Source organism: Phaenicophaeus curvirostris, chromosome 2 (assembly GCF_032191515.1).
Source record: "Phaenicophaeus curvirostris isolate KB17595 chromosome 2, BPBGC_Pcur_1.0, whole genome shotgun sequence".
Lineage (NCBI taxonomy): Eukaryota > Metazoa > Chordata > Aves > Cuculiformes > Cuculidae > Phaenicophaeus > Phaenicophaeus curvirostris.
This window is the reverse complement of record NC_091393.1, coordinates 118,856,496-118,873,507: the sequence shown is the minus strand read 5'-3', so window position 1 is coordinate 118,873,507 and position 17,012 is coordinate 118,856,496. Positions and strand designations below refer to the sequence as shown.

Here is a 17,012-nt window from a genome sequence, read left to right as displayed (position 1 = left end):
GGGTCAAGAAGAAAACTCCTCTTGTACTTAATCAGGGGAATAGCTTTGCAAGCTGGATAGGTGCATAAATTGGCTGATACTGACCACTGCTTGACACACAACACATCAATGGACCTCTAGACTGATCCAGCCTGACTCTCCAGAAAAATGACTGAGATTGCTGGGAGGACACACCAACAGAAAGAGCCTTTTTTGGACTTGCACAAAATCAGTCTGGTTTGGTAGCTCCTCTTTGACTATTCTGCATGGACAAAGAGCACTTCCACTTATTCTGGGACTTTCAACGTGCTGTTTGTAACATCATCTCCTGAAAACCGCCCATTATTCTCATCACTGGGAGACTGAAGGTGAGGTCTGTCGCTTGATGACAATGCAAGAAGTTTTCATCCTTGCCTTTTCTTTCCTAAGAGAGTAGCAAGCCTTTGCAATGTCCTCAGGAGCTGGGGTAAAATTCTCTGCAGAGAACTGAGCCTCGGCAACATGCAACTTGGCCCAAGGTCACCTGTTATAAAGATGAGAAAAGAATGTGGATCTTCGGATTCCTACTCCTGTGCCCTGAATTCCAGGCCGCGGTGCTGCTGCCACCACCTATGGGGACAGCCTTTCAATCTCGAAGGCTGTCAAATCCCAGCAGCTTTTATGAGCACTAAAATTCACTTTAAATAAACTTCAGTTTGAAAAAAAAAGTTCCAGGAGAACAGGTGGACTCCTGCGACACCAGAATTCTTCAATGCACAAAGAATCTTTCATCTTGCTGTTCTACATGGCACCTTTAAATATTCTTCTACATAAAGGCACGATATGCAAGAGCAAAAGAATACTGAGAAACAGTAATCCCTAACAGATCAACTGTGCTTTATCTACACAGATTCTGCTTTCATAAAAGCACAGAGGAAAGAGGGGGGGAAGAAGAGTACATTCTTATTGTTTTCTGAAGCTTAAAATAACCACAAAGTGAGAAAAATCAAAGCTGTTCTGTAGAACAACTAGGGAAAAAAAGTCTCACTGAGCGTTTGAGAAATGACAGAAGATGGAATGAGAGATTTAGCGAGTGCTGTGGTCACCAGGCTTAGATCCTAAATTTGGTCTATGCTGAAACCAGTGTGGTTTAAATGGGAAGCGTCTGCTAGAACGTGTGTGCCCCATATATAACTATAGCTGTTGCTGGCAGAAAAGGCTATGGTTACGGCCACCAACCCGCACCCCATTTTCACCTGCAAACTTCTCCGAAAACTTTGGTTTTTTGAATAGAATGCAACTGAATGCAGGCAATTGCTGGAGGAAATGTGCTAACGGTGAGAGAGACAGAAGGATGAGAAGCATTAGAACAAATCATCTCTACTGAAGATGGGCAGAGTAGTCATCAATTTATTCTCATAGCTGATTGTTCATGGAGTTTTTCCACTTCCAGAAACAAGCAGAAAATGCATTATGTACTATAGCTGGTTTGGAACCAAACAACACTTGTGCTTGGCTTTAACACAGGGTCCAGTCTAGTGCTAGGGGAAGCAGTGGGAAAGTGGCCAAAATGATAGCTCACAGAACAGTCATTTACTCCTCACATTCAGACAGTTCCTAGAATTTTCCAAAGTACTGAGCTGTTCTGTAATATCCATGGGCTGTAGAGCTATTTCCCTTTGCTCCTAGAACCAACAAGTGCCGCAGCCAGGGTTTGTGCAAACCCTTTATTCCTCACTCTGCATTATTCACTGGACTGACAAAGCAAAGATAGCTCTGAAAACCCCACAAACCTAGAATCACAGAATCATTATAGTTGGAAAAGACCTCTAAGCTCATCCAGTTCAACCATCAGCCCAACACCACTGTGTCTACTAAGACATGTCCCAAAGCGCCATGCCTACATGGTTTTTAAACATTTGTAAGGATGGGGACTCCACCACTGCCCTGAGCAGCCTCTGACAGGGCTTCACCACTCTTGCAGGAATGATATCATTCTTAACATCCAGTCTAAACCTCCCCTGGCACAACTTGAGGCCATTTCCTCTCATCCTATTGCCTGTCACTTGGGAAAAAGAGACCAGCACCCACCTCGCTACAAGCTCCTTTCTGGGAGCTACAGAGAGCGATGAGGTTTCCCCTCAGCCTCCTCTTTTCCAGACTAAACAGCCCCAGAGCTCTCAGTCACACCCCACAGCCCTTCCCAAGCTCTGTTCCCCTTCTCCAGACGTGCTCCAGCCCCTCAATGTCTTTCTTGGGGTAAGGAGCCCAAATCTGAACCCAGCATTCAAGGCGCAGCCCCACTAGTGCCGAGCCCAGGGGACCATCCCTTCCCTGCTCCTGCTGGCCACACCACGGCTGATCCAAGCCAGGATGCTGTTGGCCTTCTTGACCACCTAACTTTTCCCTAACAAAAAAACCTGCCATGCCACCATGCAGCTTATTTTCTAAAACCCCTTTACACAAGCACTGTCTTGAGCTTTTTTCCTGAGCTGAGCTCTCCACCCTTTCATGAAGTCAAGCAGTCGTAAGCTACCTAACTTTGCTTCTGTCTAAATGGATCAGGCGCCTACCAGTTCCAACAGCGGTTCAAAGATTGTCTCAGAGCAAAGTTGCCTTGCTTTCAAAGCTGCAAACCATTCTGCTGTACAGCAAACATAAGCCATCTGAAGAAATATTCTAGCGCCGACTTTCATAATTTCTAGACGTGTCTTTCTGTTACTCTGTCTCCACTCTACAACCTGCATTTTCAAAGATCAGGGAAGATTGTTTATAACTTGCCATTCAAACTTCCAGAGGGGTTTTTATATCTATGTCTTTTTATACACAAACATGCACTTTATTTTAAACCAAATAAAAGACAGGGGCTGAAAGAGTTGGATTGTTCAGCCTGAAAAGAGAAGGCTTCACGTAGACCTTAGATCAGCTGCCCAGTACTCAAAGGAGCCTACAGGAAAGCTGGAGAGGGGCTCTTGATCACAGAATGTAGGGATAGAAGGTGGTGGGATGGTTTTAAGCTGAAAGAGGGGAGATTGAGATGAGCTCTGAGGAAGAAACGTGTTCCTGTGAGGGTGGGGAGGCCCTGGCCCAGGTTGCCCAGAGAAGTGGTGGCTGCCCCATCCCTGGAGGTGTTCAAGGCCAGGTTGGATGGGGCTTGGAGTAACCTGATACAGTGGGAGGGCTGGAACTGGATGGGCTTTAAGGTCTCTTCCAACCCAACCCATTCCCTGATTCTATAGTATTATCGGCTTCACTCACAAATGTGGCCTTCCCTAAGGGCATGTATGTTGCTCAGAGAGATAGTCAACCCATTCACAGGTATACATACCAAAATTGAAATGGGAATGAGCACAGAGCCTTTCCTATACACATTTTTAGACCTATCATACTTGTTATCTTACCATTTTCCTTTGAGTTGGACATATACTATTTTGGAAATTTTCTCATCCCATCTGAGAACTGACAATTGTGACGCAAGTTACTCAGCAAAAGTATCCAAGCCTGGGAATTGGACGCCCACCACAGGACTGGAGAATATATAAATGAACACATCCGTCCTAAAATGTAAAAGCTACTGTTTAATGCAATATGCCAGAAATAAAATGTGAGTTCCTCTAGACAGACTGCAACAGGCAATTATCTATAAAACAATTTTTCACAAAGTTCTGCACATTCTTGCTGACTAAAAATTCTGCTGCCAAACACAGGAGACTGTGGGATAAATATTTGTCTTCTTAGTTAGTTCTAAAGAACGTTACCTGAAATACTGACTTTTATAAAGGAGAACTCTCAACTTCATTAATTACACAGATTTTTTTACGATTCTTTCCAGTTGATAATGCATTGGCACACTTATCTGTTACATAAATCGCTGTCCCATCCACATAAGGATACTGTGTCAAATTTAACCCCTGTTTTAATAGGACTTACCCTTGAAAACACAGCTAAACTCCATGTCTGAGGATAGTCATACAATTTAAAGAACTACTGGAACATGCACAGTTACAGCAATAAGGCTGCTGCAAGATCCTTTAGAGAACAGAGCAGGATAGAAGCCTTTGAAGGCACCTGGAGACTATGAGCAGCAACCCTCCCTCAATTGCCACCTTTGTAAACAAGTCTCTCACCCATTTGTTTTCAGGATGTGACTGCAAGTTCTCTGCAGGCATCAGTTACGAGATCTCACTCATCCAACAGACAAAACAGATGGATCTTTCTAGCTTCACTTTACATTAAAAACCTCTGACTCTTTCTAGCTAGAGATAGCAGAAGGGTCAACATGTCCCTGTAAAGAGATCATAGAATCACAGAATGGCTTGGGTAGGAGGGGACCTTAAAGTCTACCCACTTCCAACCTCCCTGCCATGGACAGGGACACTTCCCACTGGATCAGGTTGCTCAAGGCCCCATCCAAACTGGACCTGAACTCTTCCAGGGATGGGGCAGCCACAGCTTCGCTGGGCAACCCGTTTCAGTGCCTCACCAATGAGAAGAATTTCTTCCCAATGTCTGCTCTAAAACTCCTCCCTTTCAGTTTAAAGCCCCTGTCCTATCGCTACATGCGCTTCTACAAAAGCCCCATCCCAGCTTTCTTGTAGCCCCCTTAAAGTTTTGGAAGGTTGCTGCAATGTCTCCCCATTCTTCTCCAGGCTGAACAAAACTCTCCCAACCTGTCCTCACAGAAGAGGCGCTACAGCCCTAAGATCATATTCACAGTCTCCTCTGGACCCATTCCAAGAGTTCCAAACGTTGAGGATTCCAGAACTGGACACAGGACTCCAGGTGGGGTCACACGAAAGAGAAGCAAGAGGGAGAGAATCCCCTCCCTCACCCTGCTGGCCACACTTCTTTTGATGAGGCCCAGAACATGGTTGGCTTTCTCTGATGTGAATGCACACTGCCAGCTCATGTGAAGCTTCTCATCAAGCAGCACCCCAAGTCCCTAAAAGAAAAATCCTGGTGCTAGGGGAATCCAAACCAGTGCGCTCAGCAAGTATTGTGACAGCCAGCGTGTGCATGCTATGACAACCATAGAGCTAAGATACCACTTGTTCAGAAATCCAACAAACTCCTTTTATGATCTTAGCAAGCAAACAGAGTGGGAGAAGTTGTGACCCAATATCACGTAAGCCTCAAACCTGGGCCTCTCCACTCTAGGAAATTACCATTTTATATTACCTAAAGTGACATAAAGATACTTTCATTGCTATTAATACAGAAACAGGGCAACAAGTGCACTGACGGAAGCAATCCTTCACCATGTCAACACTGTCCTCTGGGTAATATTACTATTTCAGTAGGAATCATCCCTCCTTTCCATCATCACAGCTACAACTTTTAAACACAGGCCACCAGCTCTATTCCAAGACCTGAAGATGATGGTTTTACCTTTTCCCCTCTTGCTGGATTTGGGGTGCTTGAACTACACATAGAATCATAGAATAACCAGGTTGGAAGAGACCCATCGGATCATCGAGTCCAACCATTCCTATCAAACACTAAACCATGATGAGGTCTACAACAGAGGTATGATGCGGACAATGAACTACCTGGATCATTGGAAAGGGTTAATGACTAGCGAGTGCTGGTTGATTCCCTGCAGTTCTCACCAAGGATTTGCACAAATGAAACCATTTAAGGATTTGAAAAAGAAAAACAGAAGCAGAATAACTTTGGCAGTCTCCTTTTTGAGGATTTTCTTTAGAATCCAAATCGGAAATTGAAACATCTTAGCCATTCTCCCACTGCCCTCACATTCACAGTTCCCATTTGCTCTTCTTTAAGCTCCAGCTCCTGGAGTCAAACAGTAGAATGAAAAGTGGAAAAAGAAAAGCTGAGGAATGTAAAGTGAATAAATACATCTCATGCCCTTTTAACAGAATCGACTCTCTCCCTTTACAAACCCTGACTTAATAACTTTTTAATATATATATTTGATGCTGTAAATAACAAACATCAGTTCACGTCAAAAGGCTGCTCACACCTAATACTTGGGAATATAATGTTCTTGGCAAAAAAACAAACAGGACTGGTCTACAAACCTCTCTTAACCTGTAAAAGGGAGTCTGGGGCCCCTTTCACCAGTGACTGACACTGAGCAGCCAAGAACCAGCGTGTGGCCTTGTTGAGAAGAGCTGCACAGCAGATGAGCTGCAGAAAGCGGGTCAAGTACACTTATGGGGAATACTGGCAATGGAGAGAGGTTTGGGAAGGGAAGGGACACTTGAGGGCTTCAGCTTTGTCAATCATAATATACGAAGCTGAATCCCTGAGTGTGGCTTTTGCCACTTCTTCAAGTGCAAGACAAAGGCTGAGTTTCTGCAAGTAGTGTTTTTACTGTCATAAGAGACTGACCACTGGGCTAGTCTGACCGAGCCTGCAGGGAGATTATGTTCTTAAATGGCCTGGGCACAATTTATGTAGAGCTGTTCCACAAGCCGAAGAGCGTTAATCTATTGTTAAAACACAGAAAAGACTCTACATCTACAAGGAGAAAACTGACACCATAAGTCAACATGCAGTTGGCTGGGGAAGAAGAGGGGGGATGACACATGCATGCATATAAATGGATTAGATCACAGCCTCACAGATGCTCTAAAGTATTCCAGTAAGATTTACCTTTAATATCCTTAAAATGTTTTTATTTTTGAAATACAAGACATGAAAGTGCCCCATTTTTCACTAGCTGAAGTGAAACATGAAATATCAGAACAGTCTGAAGTAGTTAAGAGGCTACAAAGCTCACCATGACTTCCAGTCAGCATTCGAGCCTTGCCCAGTAACACTGTGTACCCATTAACTCCAAGTCTACAATTTGGCCAGAATTTGTTTTGCTGCATTACAGCCAAATCACTTTTTGTGTCTGTCTTCCTCCTACGTGGGATTGCCTTAGCAGAACAGGATGCCAATACTGAAAGCACTGACTGTCTCTGACTTTACCATCTTTGATTAAGAAGGCCCTTTTATTGCCGGATCACTTCGACTTCACAGATAACTGTTGCTGCATTGAGATGAAGTTACTGGCAGGGAAAGCCTACAGCGACTCAGGCAAGAGCACCCAGAATATTAAGCCTCCCCCAGTGAGCTATTCCACAAGTCCAACACAGAAATTAGATTCTTAACATCAACTTCTTGCTGAAAATTAGGTCGACTATTTCTCATTCTCCCCACAGCAGATGCAACAAACAGTGTATTCCTCATTTCCTTATAAGAAACTTTCACATTGGGTTTGAACGACTCCTGGCAAGTGCATGGGTTATTGAAGGTTCCACTTTGAGTGTCCTTGCCCTTTCCTTCCACTGCAGGAATCGTCTCAGAACTCGGCTCTCCATCCTTTTACTGCTGCAGGTTCAGCTTCTACTGTAGCCCCAAAACAGTCCTGTTCCTGCCCCACATTCCTATCCCATTTTTGCTTGCCTGTCCAACTGGGCAAGAGCCAGTCAGGAATGGCTTTTATGTGGACAGATAACAGTGATTGAAGACTGAGAATCCACATGCCTGCTTCTATGTCCACATTTTTGAGGGGACAGATACATAACAGCATCAAAAATCAGGTGTTTCACAGCAACGGGCAAGAAATCCTCATGTTTCATCAAGGCTGGCACATATCCTGCCAGATATCCCTTCCATACCATTTCACAGCAGCAGTCCATGCATTATCAGACTGGGTAAATAGCATCCAGTTTCTCTTTACCATCTGATATTTCTATTCTGTCTCACGATGTTTTTTTTTTCCTAAATGGATATCCTAACACATATAAACTGGCTAGGCCACCAGCTTATGCTTTGTATTCAGATATGTGCAAAGTTTTGAGACAGGGAATTAAAAATCTAATCTAGGATGTGGGACGCAAGCATCCAAGGATGTAACAACAGATGTTTCCAGTTTATCGTATGGTCAGATGTACCATTATTTCCTCCTTCCAGTTTTACAGATCTGACCAGCAACAGTATTTTGTGTTCTTATAAAGGCTTGTTTTCCCATCAGAAAAAAAAAAAAAAGTATTTTCTTACTTATTAAACAGAGCCCAACATATGAAAGAACCTGTTGGAGACATTGCTTCTGTCATTTCCAGCAGTGGTCACTGGATGACAGAAGGTAAAGCCATTTATCGCAGCATCACCGCGGAACATGAATGGCAGCAAACGAATGACCTGACAATACAGAATCAAGTGAAACTGAGAGGCAAAGTGTTGGGACCTCACTCTGCACCCCAATTTACAGTACAGCACATTCAACAAGAGAGTGCTGGGAAAACAAATGCCTCACTGTGTTGATTTAAGGCAGTACAAAAGGAGAAAAGCGCATTCTAAAGAAATAAATATATCTTTCAAATTAATATCTCATTTTCTGGAAAAAAGAGAGGCCCTGCAGCACCTTCTGGCCAAATACAGACATAGTTTTCAGCAGAGTACAAGCACTGTACAGGTTTGATACTGTTGAAGAATGGGAGGTGTCCCTGCCCATGGCAGGGGGGTTGGAACTGGATGATCTTTAAGGTCCGTCCCAACTCAATCCTACGATTCTATCATCAGCTTCACCCACAACTGTTGCACTTCTTCCTAACTGCAAATATTCACACAGTGCCTGAGACCGCAGAGCAATAAGCAAATAGGTAATTACCAAAGGATTTAAGGTGCTCTTTACAGTTGAGACTAAACTGCCATTATGTCATCAAATTTAATAAAATAAATGTACCAGAAAATCTAAACAGAGCAGTATCTCTTGTCTATCTCAGCTGATCTTCAGTGTAATTGCTTGACAGCTTCAACAAGTCTTGTGGTCTAGGAATAAAATAATAAAAGTGTAAGATTTTGTTTTTAATCACAGGAAAACAGAACTGCCTGCTTTGTTAGCTTTCTGAATTTGAACAGTGACCAAACCACCTGAAGTCGTCTGCGAGACAGACACACTAGGCTAAAGATGAAAAATCTGCTACTAAAGTCCTTCAGAGGAAAAAAACCAAAATCAAACACAAACAGGAATTCCATATGTATTGCATGCTGAGAACTAGCTTAGTGTATCACTTTCACCTTGATTACCAAACCTAGACTGCATTTCCCAACAGAAAACTGCTAGGAAATTATCTGCATTTGACAAAGGGAAGATTGGGGGGTTTGAATTACAGTTTTAATAAGACTTTTTAAAAAGTTCTATTAAATTTTTGATCAACTATTCCAAAGCATAAGCTTACTATAACATTATTTAAAATCATGGAATGGTTTGGGTTGGAAGAGACCTCCAAGCCCATCCAGTTCCAACCCCCTGCCATGGGCAGGGACACCTCCCACTGGATCAGGTTGCTCCAAACCCCATCCAACCTGGCCTTGAACACCTCCAGGGATGGGGCAGCCACCACTTCTCTGGGAAACTGGGCCAGGGTCGCCCCACCCTCACAGCAAAACATTTCTTCCTAAAACCTCATCTCAATCTCCCCTCTTTCAGCTTAAAACTGTTCCCCCTCAACCTGTCCCTGCAAGCCCTAATTAAGAGCCCCTCCCCAGCCATCCTGTAGGCAAAATCACACGGAAAACATTGAGCAGCTTTAGTTATTGCTGTATTTTGTGGGGGCTGGGAAGGAAGGGGAATAAATCAGACTCCTAGACTGGGGAAAGGTATAGAATAAGCACCTGGAAGGAGTCTCAAGTGCTCAACCACTTCTGCCCTCTTTTGCACATGTAAGGAATACTTTGTTCATTTTAGTGTCTTCATCTAATTCAAATCAATGACTTATTCCTTCAAAAGCTGAAAAACCAAATGGGAGTTTAGAAATAAGAAATATACAAAAAAAAAAAAAAGAAAAGGCAGCAGGAAAGCTTGTTTTCCTCTTCTAATCTGTGAATAATAAAAGAGGTAAGAGAATAAGATCTGCCAGCTCTCAAACCTTGAAGGACATGGTATCCTGAAACAGATCAGTTCATTAACTGCACATAATGCTCTCTTTGTTTAATGAATCAGTTTTAAAATGTAAAACATTTCTGAGATGTTTTTCTCTTTTTTTTAAACAATGCTGCCTTTTTAATATTGCTACATTTAAATACACATCTCCAAACAGTGAGGGTTTTTTTTTTTTTACTTTCAATTCCAGCCTTCATCAATATAGAGCTCACTTGCCATTTCTAGAAAATGTAAATTTTTAAGAATTCAAATTCAGTGGCCCAAGTGTTCAAAAAAAGGCCAACAGCACCGGGGCTTGGATCAGCCATGGGGTGGCCACCAGGAGCAGGGAAGGGATTGTCCCCCTGCACTCAGCTCTGGTGAGGGTGCACTTCGAATCCAGGGTTCAGTTTTGAGCCTCTCACTGCATGAAGGACATGGAGGGGCAATGAAGCTGGAGAAGGGTTTAGAGCACAAGCCTTATGAGGAGCAGCTGAGGGAACAGAGATTGTTTAATCTGGAGAAAAGGAGACTAAGGGGAGCCCTAGAGAGAGATAATCTCTCTATAAAACTACCCAAAAGGAGGCTGTAGCAAGGTAGGGGTTAGTTACCCTGGTAGCCACTGACAAGACAAGGGGAAATGGTCTCAAGATACACCAAGAGAGATTTAGGTTGGATTAGGAGGAATTTCTTTACTGAAAGGGTTGTCAGGCATTCGAAGAAGCTGCCCAGGGAGGTGGTCGAGTCACCATCCCTGGAGCTGTTTACAAGACAAGTAGATGTTGTACTTGGGGACATGGTCTAGTGGTGGACTTAGGGTTGGATTGACGGTTGGACTCAATGATTTTAAAGGTCTTTTCCAACCAAAACCATTCTGTGGTTCTGTGTTTCTGAGAAACAAGGACTTGTTAAATTATGTACCTGCTTAAGGACATATTCCTGCCCCAGTTAAGCATTCCCCCTCCTGCCCAAAGAAAGAAATTAACTAAGAGCTACACTTGTTTGCAAATAAACACACTTCAAACAGTTCCCAGCCAATGAAAATCAACCTGTCTGTAGGAAAATAATGAAAGTACAATCCCAAAACAAGATTAAAATCAATGATTTAAATCAAAGCTTCCCTCTTGCCGATGTAAATCAAAGTGATTTAAATCACTAGTTTTGATCAATTCACTCATTTGCATAACCTTGATCATTTATCCCTTAAAATGCCATTGAGGGGCCATAGTTAGTTGGATATTTCTCTACATCTCAATTCACCCAGCACAAACGGGGCTTTTGTGCTGTTATTTAAAAATTTATCAAGTTTGCTACCAGCTAATACATTTCCATTACTGATGCCTAATCCTTTCTGGGATGCTGAAGTGGTTTAAAAGATGAACGAAGGCACATTCCACAGTAATCCCAAGTAAAACCAGAATTACATTACAGCTGACGGTGGCTCTGTAGATGTCCTTACTAGCAACAAATAAACGAACCTGCTGATGGGACAAACAAATGTTTACAAGATCCCCTCAGCCCATCAATTACCTTTAATACAGTCGGGTAGCTGGGGGGCTATTGATCTACAGCGGTAAATTCCCACATTGATCTTTGGGCCAAGACAAGGATTAACATAGTGGAAGAGCTTCCTCATTAAAGGAAAACTACCTTTTCTAAGGGCAACAAAAACGTAGGCTATTACTGACCAATCTCAGTGCTTGCAGGAGCTGTATTACCATTCCAGTTCTCCCTGGACTGCTTTGATGTTTCCTACAGAAACTATTCCTGATGTGCTCAGATTACTATTACTATTATTACCATTATTCTTGCTTCATTTCCTTCACCCTCAGACTCTTCATCTGAGCTTCCAAATGACTCTGATGCTGGCCAAATCCTTTGCCAAGCCACCAACTTTTCTCCAGAGTTCTAGCTTGTCTCCTGCAGCCTCCAGTACTAGGAACAATGAGGAAAAAAACTGTTGGAGAGACTGGAAGGAGGTGAGGGCACTAAGGAAACCAACAAAGTCAGGATCACAGATTCATAGAATGGTTTGGGTTGGAAGGGACCTTCAAGATTATCCAGTTCCAACCCTCCTGCCATGGGCAGGGACACCTCTAACTGGATTAGGTTGTATGATCAGGTCAGGATCATACAAATTAAAGAATTATCAAGCACACTGGGACAGCACAGGAATCTGCTACTAAGAATTCTGATGATGCTCTGCAAGCACAATATTTTATACAAGTTACAACTCTCAAAAACAAAGAGTAAACTTTCTGTGCTTTGCCTTTTTAATTGGTACACATAAAAGCAAGACTGGGTCAAGTACCAAGCAGGATTTTTTTAAAATACAAACATTTAAGGCAGCAGCCCAAAGCTAATAACTGTATCACGGTCATTTTGATGCAATTAAGATACATTTTAGTTTAAAGTATTGCAGTACTTTAAAAATTAAATAATGCTACAATATTAGGAAGATATTTTTTCCTGTGAGGGTGGGAGGCACTGGCATAGGTTGCCTAGAGAAGTCATGGATGCTTCACCCCACGAAGTGTTGAAGGCCAGGCTGGAGGAGGCTTTGAGCAACCTGACACAGCGGGAGGTGTCCCTGCCCACGGTAGAGATTGAAACTGCATGATCTTTAAGGTAAAACCATGATTCTCATACAAAGCCACCACTCTAAAAAGTTCTTGGCCCCAACCACGTCAGCTTTTCCACTAAGGAGAGTCAAACTGGATTTAGTGGGATTACTAGCATACTTCAGCATTTTCAGGATCAGAGTTTAAATGGTATCTCCAATACACACACGAAAAAAAGAAGTGAAGGAGAAAAGAATCTGCTCCTACGAAAATCAGGAAGCTATCGATCCTGAGCACCTTTATGTTTTTGACTTCAAACTAAGAGGGAAGGAATGAAAATCAAATACTCTATATTTTATTAAACAAGAGTCTTATCTAAATCCATATATTTATAATCTAAGCATTTATCACTGATTGGTAAACAGAAAAAATACACAATTGGAAAAGACACTTTTACATGACAAAACTCAGATCATTCTTAAGGCATTTATTTATTCCAAAACTGAACAAAAAAGACAAACTTTACAAATATTAAATTATTATGCTGAGCCCTAAAACACCCTGGCGGGATGAAACAACAACCCCTCCTTGCTTAAAATCCCTGTATGCAGCAAAACACCATTTTTCTCAATTTTAACAAGTAGATAAGAGTTTAGCTCCTATCAGGCAACCAAATAGTCCAGACCCAAGGAATAGGAATAATTAATATCCCAAAAGGGGAGTGAAAGCAGCTGTGTATAGATATTTCCTGCCTCTACATCTCAGAAAGTCATTCCCCAATGCACTCAGAAGACCAGAGTTGCCATAAACTGATGCCCAGATTTGTTTCCCAGCTTTCTTTTTTTTTTTAAAAAACCTCACAATTTATTTTTAACTCCCACACAGAACTCGCATCTGTTGAGAATGCTCATTTCGCAAACCCAGCTCCTGCTCTTGCGATCGCAGGGCGATTTTCCCATCTTGCCTTCAGCAAGGTTCAAATCATTTCTTATTCTTCCATACGTTAACTCCAATTTTAGCAGTTACAGGCTGCAGCTCTGCCGTCCGCTCAAGTCCCACTGCTCTTTGAGTAGGACACACTGCTGCTAGCTTTAACGTCTCACGTGAGCTTGAAAGAAGGATTTAGTAGAAGTAGATGGTCTATGTTTAACTTGCATTTAAAGCCTTTAAAAGTGAAAGGAGTACTATGTATGATGCCAGGGCAAGCATTATCTAAAGAGATAAACAAGCCCAAAATAGCCAGCAGAGAACCCTGCTACACAGCGAGCATCCTGCCCTGATTGTACAGCCTTCAGAAGCATTTTAAGCAGTTCCTTTCCAACCACCTTCCAAAGGCTCATCCTAAAAACACAGGGGTAAGCACAACAAAAATGCTAAACCAAAGGCTACAGTTTCAACAGTTGAAGGACTTCACTGAGGCGTTATCTTATAGAAGAGCTCACTCTTAAGCACGTTACTTGTGGTCACTTCTTTCCTGAGCCCAGCTTTGCAGCTCGCAAATAGAAACTCTCAGGCAGAAGGTTCTTCCCCGAGGAGGGAAGTCCCTACACGGGACTCGCAGCTGGACAAGACTCTGAGCACAAGTCCCCACCAGGGGACACTTCTCTGCAGCGCCAGGACAATACCACTTCTTCCCTTGTGTCTGGCCCCACGTCCCACTGGAAGGCTAACCACAGATCATAGAATCATCAAGGTTGGAAAAGACCTCTAAGTTCATCCAGTCCAACCACCAGCCCAACCCCACTGTGCTCACTAAGCCATGTCCTCAAGGGCCACAGCCACACACTTTCTGAACTCCTCCAGGGATGGGGACTCCACCACTGCCCTGGGCAGCGTTTGCTGGGGCTTCACCACTCTTGCAGGACAGACATTCTTCTTAATATCCAATCTAAACCTCCCATGGTGCAACTTGAGGCCATTTCCTCTCATCCTACCCTTTGGTACTTGAGAGCAGAGACCAACACCCACCTGGCTCCAACCTCCTTTGCAGGAGCTGTAGAGAGTGATTAGGTCTCCCCTCAGCCTCCTCTTCTCCAGGCTAAAGAGCCGAAGGTCCCTCATAACCCCTGGGCTCCAGCCCCATCCCCAGCTCTGTTCCCCTTCTCTGGGTGTGCTCCAGCACCTCAACATCCTTCTTTTACTGAGGGGAAAAAAAAAAAAATAAAAATCGGGATATGAGGCCAAGGAGCAAAATGGACACTGTAGTGCTGGGCTGCATGCACATGAGGTCCCTCAGCAGCAGAAGACATGAGCTGTCCACCCAGCATTCAGCTCCAGGCTATGTGCAGGGGCTGGGTCTGCCGTTACACGTGCCCTTGGCTTCACAAACACAGCTGCAACCCTCGCAAGGAAAGGTGCATCTGCATCACTGCGGAGTCATGCAGATTAAAAATAAAAGCTTTAAAATTACTTTCCAAATTAAAATGATTTAAATTAGCAAAATGAGTTAAGATGCACATTTAGCAAAAATCTTCCAAAAGAAAAAGCAAATGAAGGCAGTGAACTAGTGGAAGTCACTTGGTAAGCATTGGGAACTAGCAGCTGATTAGGTGCCAAGCCATCTTCCAAGCAGTATCCTTGTCTGCAAGTACAAAAGAACAAACATTTTCTCTTTACTTTGCTTATTTAGCTCAGTTCAATGAATACCACTTTCACAGTCAAGAAATCAGTTGGGAATTCAGAAAGTAGGAAAACCAGTTTCTCGCTTTTAAATGCAGAATAAGGTAAACTGATGAGCTCTGCCAGTTTTGTGTTTTTGAAGGGCAAGGTAACCAGAAATTAAGCGAAATATACCCATCCAGACAAGATTCTCTGTATTCAGTAAGTGTATTTTAAAAGAAAAACCATATTTTGATGCAATTGTAACACAGCCTCAGCATCAAATAAAACTGCACTTTCAACTGAATTCGAGTTTCCATCCAAAAAAATGACATTTCAGAATCAACTGGGAAATACGCAGAGAATTAATCATTTTCTAATGCAGACCGTAACAAATGGATAGGAAGGAATGCAATTCCTTTGGTTACTTCTTGACACCTGTCAGAAAACTATGAAGTTATCAGCAGAACCTAAGAAATAAATGTGCAAAACAAAACTAAAGATCAATTATTCAAACCAAAGTTTCCTGCCTGCTATTTAAACCACTTTGATTCAGATCAATCCACATGCTGCAGCATTAATTCTGACGATTGACAGACACAACCAACCGCCCTCTGAAGCGGTATTTAGGTTAATACAGCATCTACGTAATGCATTTATTGGAGATAAGAGAACTTCTGGGACACACCTAATGGATCTGTTACCTACCCAGGAGGCAGTACTATTTTCACCCTAGGCAGCTAAAGGAAGGGGAGCAAAGGAAATTCTGGGAGAAGGCAATGGGAAGACCAGAGGCATTGGGTCGCAGAGCCAGTCCTGAGTGGGTTAGAGCAGAGACAAGAAAACAGTTTCCTTCTTCCAGATGATAGAAGTCCTCTACAGGCAACTTAAAACAGGAGCCTAATTACAGACCCTATGTCTAAGACTTCTGTCTTCCAAGATGCCAATGGGGCTCTTCATGGCCAACACTCCAACGAGGAGGAGCCAAGAGTCAGCACCCAAGCACAAGGTTCTGCCTGTAACTGGAGGGAGAAGTGCTGCAACGACTAAGCTGGCTGGATTTAAAGTCTCTGCACCAGGTCTGACTGTCAGACCAAGCCAACAAACGTACCCATCCTTTACGAAGAAACACGCAAATTAGAGCCAAACAACCTTTCCTTCAACCTCCTAAAAATGCAAGCTGGAAGGAGCTGGGACGATCAGTTTTGTATTCCACAGGACATAAAGGAAGTGCACAAACACTTCTAATAAGCTGGTTATTAACTATCAGACTGTGCTTTGAGCAGGCAAAGTTGGTTGCTACTATTAGAGGAAGCAGCAAAAGCAGTGTCAAAACTTTTAGATAAAGATTTATGCACTGACAAGAAGCGGAGAAGGTTTCCATCCAAATGAGAAATGAAGTGATTGATGGTATTTTATATCAGACCTACTCAAGACACTCAAGCTGCCAACACTACCACAACAGGCACCTGGAGTGCCAAAGCCATCCAGCAACCACACTGGCACACGTGGATGAACTTGAATTTTGTCCAAAAAGCTGCTTCAGAGGGAGTTTTATTTTAAAACAAAGGACCAATAATGTGCAACCTTTCCATCCATGCCTCATTAAACGTGAAGCAGCAGATCCTATGATCACGTAAACCCTGCAGCTTTGTGTTGCAAGAACTATGTTTGCTGGGACATCATGCAGTCAACGCCTCCTCTCCAGATGCAGGAACTCTTCTAAGCACAGCAAGGCAACACCCATGAATTGACCTCTAACCACTACCACACATGTAACTGTATGAGATTCATATCTGGATGTAATCTTACCCACTGTAAATTACATACAAACAACCATAAATTGTGTGTAGATGCAAATGTATTTATGTACATATAAATATACCAACATAAACCACCATTTGTGCTCCAAGCCACTCAATAATCTTCACAGCAAAAGCCAGACACACTTTATATTTTCATATAGTCATCAACTAAACCTTAAAATAAATAATAAAAAAAGGTCGCAATTCATCAAC

General features: G+C 42.8%; 1 protein-coding gene across 17 annotated transcripts in view; it reads right to left on the bottom strand.

The window, feature by feature from the left end:
- Positions 1-17,012, bottom strand: part of HMBOX1 (homeobox containing 1) — a 136,933-nt gene that overhangs the window by 96,984 nt on the left and 22,937 nt on the right. Inside the window, exon 1 of one of the 17 annotated variants that reach the window (XM_069850688.1) lies at positions 3,360-3,490. The exons of the other annotated variants lie outside the window; for them this stretch is intronic. The gene's annotated coding sequence lies outside the window, so the exon portion shown is untranslated. Of the gene's footprint in view, positions 1-3,359; positions 3,491-17,012 lie in introns of those variants that run through there. 17 annotated transcript variants of the gene reach the window in all.